Raw genomic sequence first — 14,615 nt, 5'->3', positions numbered from 1 at the left:
TATATAAAATCAGTCTATCAGTCTATCTATCTATCTATCTATGCTCTGGCGGCCTAGTGGTAAGGAGTTGTTCTGCTAATCCAAAAACAGGTTTGAATCCACCAACTGCTCTGCAGGAGAAGGAGGAATCATCTCCTTCCTTGCAATTTAGTGCCTCTGAAAACCTGCCAGAGGGTCAGCTATGGGTCAGTTCTGACACTCTACGATACAAAAAGAACAACAACAACAACAGAGAGAAAGAGTTATCCATTTGCAGTGTGTCTTTAGCATGTGTATGAACAGCACACGGGACCCATGCCTGACTTCGGATCCCAAAACCTTAGAAAGTTGCTGTTCAAGACAGTCATGAGAGATGCAGGTCTGGAATGATCAAAGGGTTTCTGCTAGAAGGCCAGCTTTAAAAAATTAGTCTTCATTTCCAAAAGATTGAAGAGTGTATTAGAAAGTCATTCCAAAACCATAAAATCAGCCATTGGATTATAGACAGCTTTGACATAACTTATTCTCTCACATTAGGAAGACTTGTGCCTCTGGCTCTTGGACAATATAAGGAACTTGTTTTTTTTTCATAAGCTGAGGAACTTTCTAGAGGAGGATGTGCTCTGCATCACCCTCCATTAGCAGTCATTTTTACTAAAAACTTCAGCAAGCAGCGATTTCCAAAACTCTTAAATTGTGGAGACTTTGTTCCAAGGGCATAATTTGATTAAAAAATTCAATAAATAAGACAAATTCAAAAGTGACTGCTCTTGAGCACTCCATTTAACAGCAGGCAGCTTCACGGAGTAGAGAGTGAAACCCAGAGTGAATTCATGGTATCAACAACCCTTTTCAATCATGCAATACAGAGACACTTTTGGAGGATCCCACCCCTACCAGCTGCCATCAAGTCAATAACAACCCTTGGTGACCCCATATGTTTCAGTAGAACTGGGGTTCATAGAATTTTCATTGACCGATATTTTGCAAATTGATCACCAGGCCTTTCGTATGAAGAAAGGTGGTCTTGAAAAGCCAACCTTTTGGATAGCAGTCAAGTGTTTTAACTATTTACACTATCCAGGAACAACAGGAAAAACAAGACCTTTGGCAGATGTTGGGAGCAAGGGATATTCAACAATGAGTCATTGAAGTGACATGTATGGAAAGGTCAAAGTCAACACTGAGGCCAGCATTGAGAAGGCTGTGTGGGCAAGTCTGAAAGAAATGCTTAGAAAATTCTGCCCTCCACAATGTCAAACAGCCACAGGAAATTAAGAGCAGTCTGTGAGACAGGGGATTTAGAGACATGTTTCCTTGAGATTTTAGGTGGAAAAATAGAAGGAAAAGTCCCTATTTCCAATTCAGCCTACAATTACATAAGCCTGGGGAAATGTGAGATAGATTTGACTATTCAAGCAGATGGTCTGATGGATACTAGAAAGTCACATCCAGTCATAAATAAGGGTATGCTGAGAAAAAAAGAGTCTCATCCAGTTGCAAGATCTGTGATGGTTATTTTTAGTGTTTTTGGTTTAGAACTCAGAAGCAAAAACTACATTTGGAGTAATTCAATTTTAGATAAGATAGTAGCTTTTAAACAATTTTAGTAGTTACTTACAAATATATTTTAGAAACAAAAGTCTGTTTATAAATTAAATCTTACTTGGAGTTCCCAGATATTGACTAGATTATATAGTACTTTAAAAGCACAAATTTATTTTCTATGTCTAAATATATCACTTTTAATATAATTAGGGAGAAAAGTTAGTCTGTGTGGATGATCTGAAATGTTTAAAATTAGAATTTAAAGTTAAAGTGTTTTTTTAGCTCTGGTATCTAGTTTGCTGTAGATTTCCCCCTTGCCCCCTTTTTAGAACAGACTTATGGAAACTGCGGTTTCTACGGATAAGTGGTAACAAAAAAAATTTAAGTCATTCATCCTTTATGCCCAGTCCACTCCTTAATTAAAGTCAAAGTGGCAGAAAATGTTTTCCTTCAGAATAAGTCCTATTGATCACAGAAAGGCACTTGTTTTTTCTAGTGAGTTGAATGATACTTTGAAAAGGATATGTCCATGTTCAAATCTCTGGAATCTGGGCACATTGGGAAAATGACTTTTGTAAATATGATAAGAATCATTCAGGATTACCCAAGGTAAGCCTCAAATCAAAAGATAGAAGAGAAGATAAATCCACAGGAGAGAAGATAGCTAAAAAAAAATGGCAGTAATTGGAACAATGTAATCATAATCCAACAACAACCATAAGGTGAAAGAGACAAAGGAAGCTTCTCAGTAGAGGGAGTGTCGTTCTGCCAAGGTCTTGATTTCCAACTTCTGGGCCTCAGGACTGTGAGAGAATAAGGGCTGTCATAGAAAAACTGTTAACTCTTAAAATTACAGTTTAAAAACTGATCCTTTTGTATGATTTTAGTACCCAGTATCATTCCTTTTATCCTGAGTAGTTTTTCTGTCTCAAGTATCAACTGCTGTCTCTTTCCTGAGCTATTCTAGAATCTTCTAGTACATTCTGGACTTTCTCATTCCACTGGCTTCAAACTCAGTTCCAGGTAACCATAAGGTCTGATCTGATTTTTAAAATATACCAAGAGTGGACGTGCTACAGAAATGGCTGCATCCGACTTCTATTAATTTCATAAAGGGGGACACTCTCCATCAGCAACATCTACAGCACAAAACCAGTTCCTTAAATGTGAGTTCTAGTCTCCACACACCGGCACCTACTCATTCCAACACCCATTGCATTGCTCTACTATTGGATCTATTGCAATGGCTACACAGATCTCACACAACTATACTCAGAGTGATGGGGTTTTCCAGGGAAGTTAACAGGTTACACAGGTTACACAATTCCCCAGACAGGACAGCTTCTCAGTCAGGAAGTACTTCAAGTCTTCATCATTTTCTGAAAACAAGGTTTTTTTGTCTTACATATGTTGCTAATGAGTCTTCCTCCAATCCTGATGCCACAATCGTCTCCATATAGTTCAGTTTCTCACATTATTTGTTCAGTATACAGATCAAATTGTAAAGAGAAAGTATACAACCATCACGCTCCCCTGTCCTGATTTTAAACCACGCTGTGCTCCTCTGTTCTTCATGAGTTAGTACTGTATGTACGTATTGTTGTTGCTGTGTAGCGCAGAGTCGGAACCAACCCATAGCTGGCCCTCTGGCAGGTTTCCAGAGGCAGTTCATCGCTCAGGAGGAGATCGCACCTCCTTCTCTCACAGAGCAACTGGTGACCTCAAACTGCGTGCCTTTGGGATTGCAACACAGCTTCTTGCCACCGGGCAACCAGAGCTCCTTATATATGTATTTGTAATGCATAATCTTCATGGATCAGTACTGATTAATTATCATCACTCCCATTTCGTAGAATTAATGACCTTAGTCTAGCAATTTTCTCAACATCCTGTAGCCAATAAATGGATAGAGAAAATTTAGAATTTTAATCCAAATTGTAGAAGAAAAAACTCTCAGATCTATGAGTTGAAAAGCTATTAATAAAATAATTATGAAAACGAGGTTGTCTGATTGCAAATAATGGCAATACTGATATGAGTAATAAAACTATCATTACTAATGTTTTGTTAACATTAACTGAGCATGTACAACCCAGGCACTGTGCTAATTACCTCATTCCATTTAATCTTTGCATCAATTTGCTGAAGTAGCTGCCATTAAATTCATTATTTTTTTAGATCAGGGAACTGAAACTTAGAAGATATAATGATGGTGACCAGGATTCTCAGGGATGTGTTTGGGACTCAAACTGAGGTCTCTTTGACGCCAAACCCCTCTATTTCTATGACACTGTGTGCACATAAATCTGAATTTAAACACACAGCAACAGATCTTCCCTTGACTTCTTCCAGTCACTCCTTTGTAGGGCTGGCTGATTAGTCTCCAAAATTTAGGGAGAATTTTCATCAGAATTTTCTTTTTTTCTTGTTTGGCTGTTTCTGGATAAATTTTAGGCCCATGTGAAAAGAAATAGAATTAAACAGTACATTTAGGGGAGAGAAGAAAAACTCAAAATTCCAATCTAGACTCTAGCGGTCACGATAAGTTTCCCTCATTTGCACATGAGTCATGTTCAAGGTTGTGTGAAGTGCAGAGGAAGGAGAACTAGAGGAAGAGACTGGAGGCAGTGGTGTCTACAAGAGAAGACCAGGAGAAGTTATATCAGGTCATAGTTCCGACTGATCTGTGTAATTGATAATATTCTTGGCACAGGAGATATTGACTGATGTTAATATTGAGAAAGGCATGTGATTTCACTGAATGAGGATGGAAAACAATTCCTGTCTCATAAATAAGCAAACCAGAATCTTAAAAGAGATGTATAAATGGCAAGAACAAGCCTGGGGTGAATGAAAAGAAAGGATATGGTGTGTAATTCTGTTAGCCCAGGACTTGGCCTCCAGTGAGTAACTTGGGATCGTATGGCATTCGTGACCACTGCTAAGATCTGGCATTTTGGCAGCAGTGTTGAATTCCATGGACTTTCACCCAGAGGTGATGAATTTATTGAACAAATGTGTTCTATCTGGAGAACAGGCCAGCTCACAGTCTGCCTCACACAACCTCTGAAAGACAGTGTTGTTATTGCTTCCCAGGGTGTGTGCGTTTGTGGGTGTGGGCACACACGTGTGAAGTTTAGGTGCAAGCTGGAGGTGGGCAAAAGGGTAAGGTCAATATTTATGAGTGGTTTTCGAGAATTTTATTTTATTTCTCTTATTTCATTTTCGTGATCAACATATGCCTTCTGGTGTCTAAGGCCCTACGGTTTCGCATTTATAAGTGGCTGGAAACAAAACCTTATTATAGGAAATTAGATTCTCTTGCTTTAGCTTATTTTTCATTTGTTTGCTTCATAAAAATGGAAAGAAACTCTGTTACCAGAGTGAAGGCTTTCACTTAGAGCATTATTAAAACAAATGCACCAAATGCCTGCAGTGTAGACTGGACTCCTTTAAAATTGGAGAAATGTATTCACCACCTTGACTTAATGATCTGAGCTTGCACACCTTTCTCTAGGCCCAGTCTCTGTAGTACAAGCATTTTCATTCTCATACTCTCTGTCTCTCTCTGTCTATCTGTCTCTCTGCCTCTCTCTCTCTCTCTCTCTCCACTCCAGACTGTGGTTCTTTCCTGATTTTTCCTCACTTAGCAGTCTGAAGAATTTCTCCTCTTTGCACAAGAATGAACTTGGCCTGGAACCTACCCATGGTTTACTGTGAGCAATCTCAGACGGGGCTTTCAGTGCTAATTATTTAAACCACATGACTAATCAATGGAAAATCCCCAGGTTTTAGCCATTTTCAGACATTCTGGCATCTGTGCAATAAAGATGTGTAATTTTTCCAAAAGACTGCACTTTGTTTTTCACTTTTTATTTCATTTTACACCATTCATAGGTCGTGTCTTGATGAATCATGCTGCCTTTGCCGATGACCTATTTTTCCAGCACCTAGTATGATTGAGGGGGGTGCTGGTGTTGGTGTTGCCTGAGTGTTGAATGTTGATCAGTGGTGTTTGTAGAACACGCACTGTGTGCCTAACATTGCAACTGGCAGCTGCAAGCAAGTTGGAATGAAAGTGAAGCTATGCATCAGGTTGACCCTCAAATAAACAGCACCAAATTGAGAAAATAGTGTGAAAGACAAACAGCAATGCAAACAATTTAAAAAGAGGTAAGAGAATGAAAACCTCAATGATTTAAAGTGCCTTGTCTTTGCCTGGACTCACTCCACCCAATGGGATTTTGAGGACCTAACAGAATGTAAAGGAGCAAGATGAAGTGGAGAAATTGCTACATTTTGTTTACTCAAGGATCACCTTCAACGTTTGTGTCACATCACCTTCATAAGTTTAAGGTTGTATTTACTTTTCCTGCAGCTGAAAGTAATTTATTTTACAAAATAGCTATTAATATTACTACCTTAACTATAAAAGTAAGGATATTTTCTAGATGGACAAAAGGGAAAAATATTGATAAATAGAAATTCAATGAATAATCAGTTGTTGTTGTTGTTATATGCCATTGAGTTGCTTGTGACTCATAGCTACCCTATGTACAACAGCCCTAAAACCTGCTCTATCCCCTGCCAATAGCACTGTCTAGAACATGCCTATCCCCATTAACCCAGTGACACAATCAATCCATCTCGTTGAGGGTCTTCGTTTCCTGTGCTGTCTCCCAATCATGACTGCCCTCTCCAAGGACCGGTCCTTCCTTGCAACATGTCCAAAATATGTCAGACAAACTTCAAAAACCTTGCCTCTAAGGAGCAGCCTGGCTTCCCCCTCTCCAGGATGAATTTTTCTGTTGTACCAGCAACCCATGGTATATTCAATACTCTTCTCCAGCACCACAGCTCAAAGGCATCAACTTTCCTTCTATCATCCCTAGTCATTGTCTGGCTAACTGAAGCATAGCAAGTAATGGCAAAGACCACGACCCGATTCAGGTGCACCTTAGTCTCCATACTGACATCATTGCTCCTCAGAACCTTGAAAATGTCTCTGACTGCAGGCTTTCCCAATGCAATTTGTCTTTTACTGCCTTTTTACTAACTATTGTACTCTGTTGGAAGATCTGAATTTGAGATTGGTTGTTTTGCTCAAGAGGAGACTGACTAGTGTTCTCAGACATCAATTCTAAGTCATGGCAACTCTTGTGTGCCAGAACAGATAGACCTCTATCACACAGGGTTTTCACGGGTTGATTCTTCAAAAGTAAATGGTCAGGATTTTCTTCTGAGGAACACCTGTGTGGAGGCAAACTTACAATTTTTTTTTTTTACTATAAGTTGGTTCTTACCACAAAGGGAGTTATAAAAGTGTTTAAAAAATACACTAACTTTAAGCTGAAACTGTATTTTTGCCCATAAAAAGGGATTGGAAAGATGGCTTGACAGGAAATTATCTCTCTGGAATTTAGTGTTATTGACTTCACAAGAGTAAATGCAATCTCAAAGCGTAAATGTCCAGAAAACATACCATGAAAAATCCTCTTTGACAGGCTGAGGCAGGGCTCTGTGGGAACAATTACAAACAGGAGGTCACTCCTGCTGAGCTGTCATCCCACAACTCATCTGGCCTTCAGTTATTGCTGTTCTCAAATCAAAGACACCATCCATGAAGAAAGCAAAACAAAGAAATAGAGCAGGGAGAAAAGACCAAATTTGATGTCAGAAGACACTCTGCAACTTGAACATATAAATACCATAACAAGAAAGAAATTATGAAATAAAAAGATGAAAAAGAAATTTAAAGGACAGCTGGAGAAGACAAAGCAAAATATAACAAAATATGCAAAGAGCTGGAGATAGAAAAAAAAAAAAACAGGAAGAACCCATTCAGTATTTCTCAAGCTGAAAGAACTGAGGAGCAAATTCAAACCTCGAGTTGTAATATTAAAGACTTCTATGGAAATCTTGGGTGATGAAGGAAGCATCAAAAGGAGATGGAAGGAATATAAAAAGTCACTGTACAAAGAATTGGTCAAAACTGAACACTTCAGGAAATATAATATGACCAAGAACCAATGGTAATGAAAGAAGACATTCAAGTTGCACTAAAGTCATTGGCATAAAAATTAGGTTCTAGAAATGAATGTAAAACAAATTTTAGTGTTTCAGCAAACAGATCTGGATGTGCTCAAAAAATTTGAAAGACTCCTATCTGATCAACGGACTGGAAGAGATACATATTTCTTTCTATTTCAAAAGAAGATGATCCACAACATTTATTGGATTAATATCATATGCAAGTGAAGATTGTGAAAAAAAAATCCTGGAAGAATGCATAGAGAGGAAACTGCTAGAAATTAAAACTGAATTCTAAAAAGGTTATGGCATCAAATCATGGTTGATTTCAGATAGATCTTGGCTAAAAAATGAGAATACCAGAAGGGTGTTTTCTTGTCTTATACTGACTATGCAAAGGCATTTGACTATGTGGATCATAACAAACTATGGCTAACATTAAGAAGGATGAGAATTCATTGTGCTCATGGGAAACCTATTCATAGATCAAAAAGCAATTGTCAGAACAGGAAAAAGGTAACACTGCGTAGTTAAAAAGCAAGAAACATTGCCATCCTTACTCTAACTTAATTCTTTTTTTTATTTAAATTTGTTATTAATTTCAGTGAAAATTTACAGAGGCTTTGGATTTCCATTCATTCATTGTTGTAGATTTGTCCCCTCCCAAGGCTCCCCCCTACCAGACATTACCCTCTTGGAAAAGTAAAAGAAAAGATTCTTTCATTTCTTTACAAACCCTCCCCCAGGTCCACTCCACCATGTAGCCATCGCTCTAGACTCCTGTCATGACAGAAATGCCTAATCACATATCTCTTTTAAACAGTTTTCTCCCTTCTCTGTTTCAGAGCAGCATACATTATTGAACCCATCTTACTCAGTCTCTCCCCAACCCCAAGGACAGGACAGTCCCATTCTACAAGAGTGGCACCATGCAATATTTGTCCCTTTGTGACTGGGACATTTCACTCAGCATAATGTTCTCCAGAGTCAGCCATTTTGAGTAATATTGCATGAGTTCCTTGTTTTTTAATGCAGCATAGTATTCCATTGTGGGAATATACCACAGCTTCTCTAGCCATTCATTTGTTGATGGGCACTTAGGTTGTTTCCAACTCCTTGCTATTGTGAACAAAGCTGCAATAAAGATGGGTGTGCATATATCTGCTTGGGTGTCAGTTATGGTCTCTTCTGGGTATATTCTCAGTGGTGGTATTGCGGGGTCAAATGGTATCTCTATTTGCAACTTTTTGAGAAAGCGCCATACTGCTTTCCACAGGGGTTGCACCATTTTACACTCCCACCAACAGTGAATAAGGGTTCCCGTTTCTCCACAACCTCGCCAGCATGTATTGCTTGCTGTTCTGTTAAATTTTGCTATTTTGACTGGGGTGAGATGATATCTCATAGTTGTTTTAATTTGCATCTCTCTTAGGGCTAGGGATTTTGAGCATTTCTTCATGTGCTTGTTAGCCATCTGAATGTCATCTTCGGTGAAGCACCTTACCTCTGTAACTTGATTTGTGCCACTATTAGAACCTCTACTCAGAATATTATTGCTTTTTAATTTTTGACTCATGCACTTTTAACTTGTTAGTTAAATTTGTATCTTCTAGGCTGCAACACTTCCATGATACATCTTCAAGGATATGAACATGTACAACTAAGCACAATTATAACAGTGCATCTAAATTCCAAAATCAATCTCCATAATAGTCTATGTGTTTCCTACTGCCAAAGGGGCCTTTTAGAATAGTGAGAGAAGATCTTCACCCTGAAACCCACAGCTTCCCTTTTCAGCAGGATGTAGCTAAGAGAATACGCCATCCCCTTTTCCTTATGAATCAAGGTGAAGTCTCTCTCAGGGAGGAGTGATAGGGAATGGCAAGGGACACACTGACAAAGAAGATTAATCAGAACTGGCTTTGACAAGCACTGTGGCAATTGGACAATTAAAACAGACATGGGGGGGGAAGAAGAATGAACTGGGGAGGAGGGTGGAGAAAACAGTGCAACAATGAATGAATGAAAACCCAAAATCTCTGTAAATGTTCATTAAAACTAATAAAATTTAATAAAAAAAATCAAGAAACATGTGCATCTTGGTTGTATCCTTTCTCCATATATATACAATGTGTATGCACAGCAAATAATTTAAAAGTAATTGGAGTATATAAAGAAGAATGTAGAATCAGGATTGGAGGAAGACTTACCAACAAACTGATATACAGATGATACAACCTTGCTTGCAGAAAGTCAAGAAGATTTAAAGGACTTAATGCAGAAGATCAAAGACTACAGCTTTCAATATGAGTTGCTTCTTACAACAAGAGAACAAAAATCCTTGTGAGACATGGAGAAAACATTAAAGCTGTTGATGATTTCATTTCACTCGGACCTACAATCAATACCCATGGCAAGCAGCAGTTAAGAAATCAAAAGACATGTTGCATTAGGGAAATATGCTGCCAAGAACTTCTTTTCAGTGCTAAAGAGCAGTGATTTCAGTTTAAAGATTCAAGTTTGCCCAGAGAGCAGTGGTGGATTTGAACTGTATACCATTATGTTGGCAGCACAACTCCTTACCATTAAGTCATCAGGGCTAATATGGGGATTGCCAAAAGAACAAACACATGTCTCTTGGAGGAAGTGTAACTAGCACGCTCCTTAGAGGCAATAATGGTGATACTTTGTTTCACAACCTTTATTGAGCATGTTTTCCTGAAGTGACAGTCATTAGAAAATAAAAAAAGATCATGCTCGGAAAGGTAGAGGATCTGCAAAAGCAAGGAAGGTTCTCAGTGAGATAAACTGATACAGTGACTAGCAATGGACTTGACACTGGCAGATTGTGTGAATGGCCCAGAATAGGCCAAGGTTAAGATTGAGTGTTCATAAAGTCATTATGAGTTGTAGTCAACTTGAGGGCACCTAAAAACAACCTGGTAAAATCTGTCAAGTACCATAATTAGAACATTTCAATGGCAGTGTCATGAAAACCTCTTAGGGAGAGATTTGAGTTCATGAGTTTAGCAATAACCAGCCTTTAGAGTGGCAGAACTGTTTGGCGGTCAGACACCACAAACTATTCAGTCAGAACTTTCCATAGGACCAGGAGGGCATCAGGGGAGTATCCAAGCTGAAGGAAGAAAACAAACTCACAATTATGGCTTCCTGGTAATTGAGAATTTGTCCTTTGCATGTCCTGAGGACCACATTGCCTAAGCCATCCATCTGAGCCACCTCACCTTGAGTGAGGTTTTTTAGCTAGGTCCTGCCTCTTCTCACCTGTGTTCCACCTCTGCTTGTAACATGGACTCCATCTTCCTTTCAGATATCTGCAGTCTTCTTGCTGTGCAGCCTGGGTAACTGTGCATTTAGTTTTTAAGATCATTATAAAATAATGAAAAGAGAGCATAATGAAACACACTATTTGCATGTTGCTGGCTAGAGATGGAGAAGACGGTTCTGAAAAGGTTCTGTTATCAGGTGCTAGCCTCACCTGGGACAATTATTCCTCCCTTTATCCAAGGTTCAAACAGGGCTCATTACCCTGAACAATCTGAGCGCAGGATTTCCACCATCCCTGTGTGTCCTATCTGCCACTTGAGTTCCTCAAGGCTGTGCATGTTCCTATGAATGCACCTTGTCTACATCGTGGGAAGTCAAGGTAGACACACATCTGAGGCACAGCATGCCAGGCAATGAAGGAGCACTGAAACCCAGCAGCTGAGGCTGCAGCTCTGCACTCCCAGCCTCAGACTGTGCAGTCCTTCAAATCAGGTGGTTGGATTTAGCATTTGACAGTCTCCAAGGCTTTGGCTGAGCTTTTGGGTAAAGTCAAGGTATGTGGGTCTGTCAGCAAGTTGGGCAGGGTTCATTACCAAGGGGACCACTGTCCACTTCTCTCTCTTCTCTCCAGCCTGCTGTCCTTATCCGGGCCCCTCTATAGCTGTGATAACATTGTTACAGCGATTTGCTGGAGTCTGCTCCTATTGGTGGGTTGTGAAGTCCTGGGAGGCATGTTTCTGAGTCCTATTTTGGTCTTTGTATCCCACACCTACCACAGCTTGATGAGGACATATCTGTCAGTGCTCTTAGCTTGTAACATTAGATCCTTCTCTAACTACTTAAGAAGAACCCAGGGAGTAACTTGTTTAAAGCACCAGAGAGTCTGCAAGATGGCCAGTGTTAGCCTAGAGGACATGCAGAGGGCCAGCCACCAAGAAATCCATTGCTTTCACATTGAGTAGCCACTGTCAATCATGGCAGGGGTGCTGGACACAACCAAGGAGCTCTGCCCCTGTTGTCCCATGTCAGGATCTCTCTCCCACACTGCTGCTTGGAGGAACAATCTCAAAAGTTTGTCTTCAAAGCTTCTTTGTACATCCACCTCTCTGGTGAGAGTTATTTGAGTTTTGAAGTCCGTTAAGACTGGAAAAGATACTCAGCCTCTCTCCCTTCAGGTGGTTGTATCCTAACAAAGCATGCGTTTTGAGTGGACATGATGATGGATAGTATAAATACATGCTAAAAGCATGAAAGCAAAGGCTTCATTTGTTTTTATCCTTCCTTCCTTATATATTATACTCTTTTATTTTTTTAAATAAAATTTTATTTCAATTGTTATTTTAATGAACGTTTATAGAGAAGTTAGATTTTTCTTTCATTTATTCATTGTTACACATTTTACTACCTCTCCCAGTTCACTTTCTTTTTATTCATTTCCATGAACATTTACAGAGATTTTGGATTTCCATTCATTCATTGTTCCATTTTTCTTCCCGCCCACCCCCCCATTTCACTTTTTAAAAAAATTCATTCATTTTGCATTTAATTTTTCAGAATTATTTAAGATAGACACAAACCCTTGTTTCCATTCATGCACAGGTGTCATGGAAATCTGCGTATGAGGGGATTTCTGGGGCTGTGGGCAGGGCTGAGACCTCTAAAGCATCTTCTAGGAGTTTGAGGGTAGAGTGACTCAAAGGATTCTTCAGGTTGAATAGTGAACCGTCACTCAGCACCCATGTTGTTTTGGAGAAACCCTAGTCCATCTGCTTAAACACTGAGTCCCACATGGAAGATTTTCCACACGGTAAATGACCAACTTCTTTCAAATCACAAAGTGTTTTAATCTGCAGTGCTCTGTGACGTGGAGCTTGTCCCTTGGTTATAGGACATATCAACTAGTAAAGTACATGGGCTGAGGCTGACCCTTCTTAGAAAATGTTCTGATTTACATCAGTTCAGGGGAAAAAAGGCCCTTGGAAGTAGTCTTCTCCTTTGTGGCTGTATCCGGGTGTCTGTAACACATCTCACGTTCATACAGAATTCAGTCTTTTTACAGCATCTGTTCTCTCAGAAGCAGCTTTATTTTCCCGATTTTGCTAATGTTGGACTTGAAAATATCGAACAAACACCCAGCCCTGAGCTCTGAGTCCAGGTATTTGAAGATAACCATGCCCAGAGGACTCGGACACACTGACAAAAGAATTTGTTGAGGGTGACTAAAGCCATATTCTGAAATGAGAATAACTTGTTTTATGGTTTACATAATCTGGCTTGGAAGACAAAAAGCCACAAATAACACAATGCCTTCCCTTAGTTTATGAAATTCCTCCTCTACCCGTCGTGCTTTGCCAAAATGTAACATCTCAACACTAGCGCGAAAGAATAAATATTACTGCCAGAAATCTTGAAAGCAACGAAATCTAATAGGGCATGAAATCAGCTCTACAAATTAAGTTCTATTTATTTCCATGGATTTTGTACATGTTTCAGTGTTTTGGTGTTTGGGTTTTTTTTTTTTTTTTCAAAGCAGAAAGGGGAAAAAAACCCCAACAACCCTGTGTTTCCTTGTTTTTCGTGGAGGAATCTACCTCTGTCATGATGCATCTTCACTTGCAAACCCGCTGCTACTGATACGGGCAGTGGGATGTGAGACAGAAGTTGAACACATCTGTAATTTACTACAGGAACTTAGTTACACAACACTATGAACAAAAGGAACAGATAAATGAGGTGAAGTTTAGCCATAGGGAGGAATAAATAGAAGGGTGCCTTTTCTCTTCAGCCATGCCCCAGTGTGGAGGAACCTTGGGAACATGCTGCATGCAGTCACAAAAGCCAAATAGTATATAATCCTGCTCTGGAGGCCTCATGGTAAAAAAACTGCACTGTAATCTCAAAGGCACACAGTGCAAGGCTACCAGCTGCTGCGTGGGAGAAGGATGGTCAATTTCCTACTCTGAGATTAACTGCCTCTGAAAACCCGCCAGAAGTTCAGCTATGACTCTAAGGTATACAACAACAACAACACATACATGAGAGCATTAGAATGGGACAATCAGCAAAGACTAGCTTTGGTGGCTTAGTGGTAAAGAGTTGCCGTGCCAACCTAAAGTCAGGCAGTTCAAATACACCAGCTTCTCAGAAGGAGAAAAAGGGACAATCTCTTCCTGTGCTATTTACTGTCTCTAAAAACCATCAGAGCAAGCTGCCTAAAAACGCTGCACTCACCAGTCTTGCTTCTGCTCTGATATAATGGCCTTATTTGAATAACTGGCATCTTACCTGGTGCTTTGTGATTCAGTTTCCACCTTGAGTCTTGTGTTCCTGTCATGTTCCCTTTCTGTCTGGTTTGTGTCCTGTCTGGTGTTCAAATGCACCTATGTCTGGAAATGTAACTTTCTTTCAGCAGGTAGGGAGCCTAGGCCTTGTTCCCAGTGTGACCACATTGGCCAGATCTCTGTATGTGCTCTAGGCCACCTGCCAGCACAGGTGTCTGTGGGGAAGCAGCTGGCAACACACCCGTGTCTCCTTTCCAGCTATGGAATAGCTCTTTAGTGTCTAGTCCTTGCCATAGAAAATCCTGACCTATAAAATTCTTTCTTTTTTTTTAATTATAAGAACAGATATAATGGGTTTTATAACATATATTTTTTTGAGGATCCCACATTTTTCACATGTCAACTATTTTTTTTTCAATTTAGGTTGTTTATTTTTCATTTCAATGAACATCTACAGAGATTTGGGGATTCCATTCATTCATTGTTGCA

Source organism: Elephantulus edwardii, unplaced genomic scaffold (genome assembly GCF_000299155.1).
Source record: "Elephantulus edwardii isolate Elephantulus edwardi_28Jun2011 unplaced genomic scaffold, EleEdw1.0 scaffold00143, whole genome shotgun sequence".
Lineage (NCBI taxonomy): Eukaryota > Metazoa > Chordata > Mammalia > Macroscelidea > Macroscelididae > Elephantulus > Elephantulus edwardii.
The sequence above is the reverse complement of the archived record's forward strand: the minus strand, read 5'-3'. Positions refer to the sequence as shown.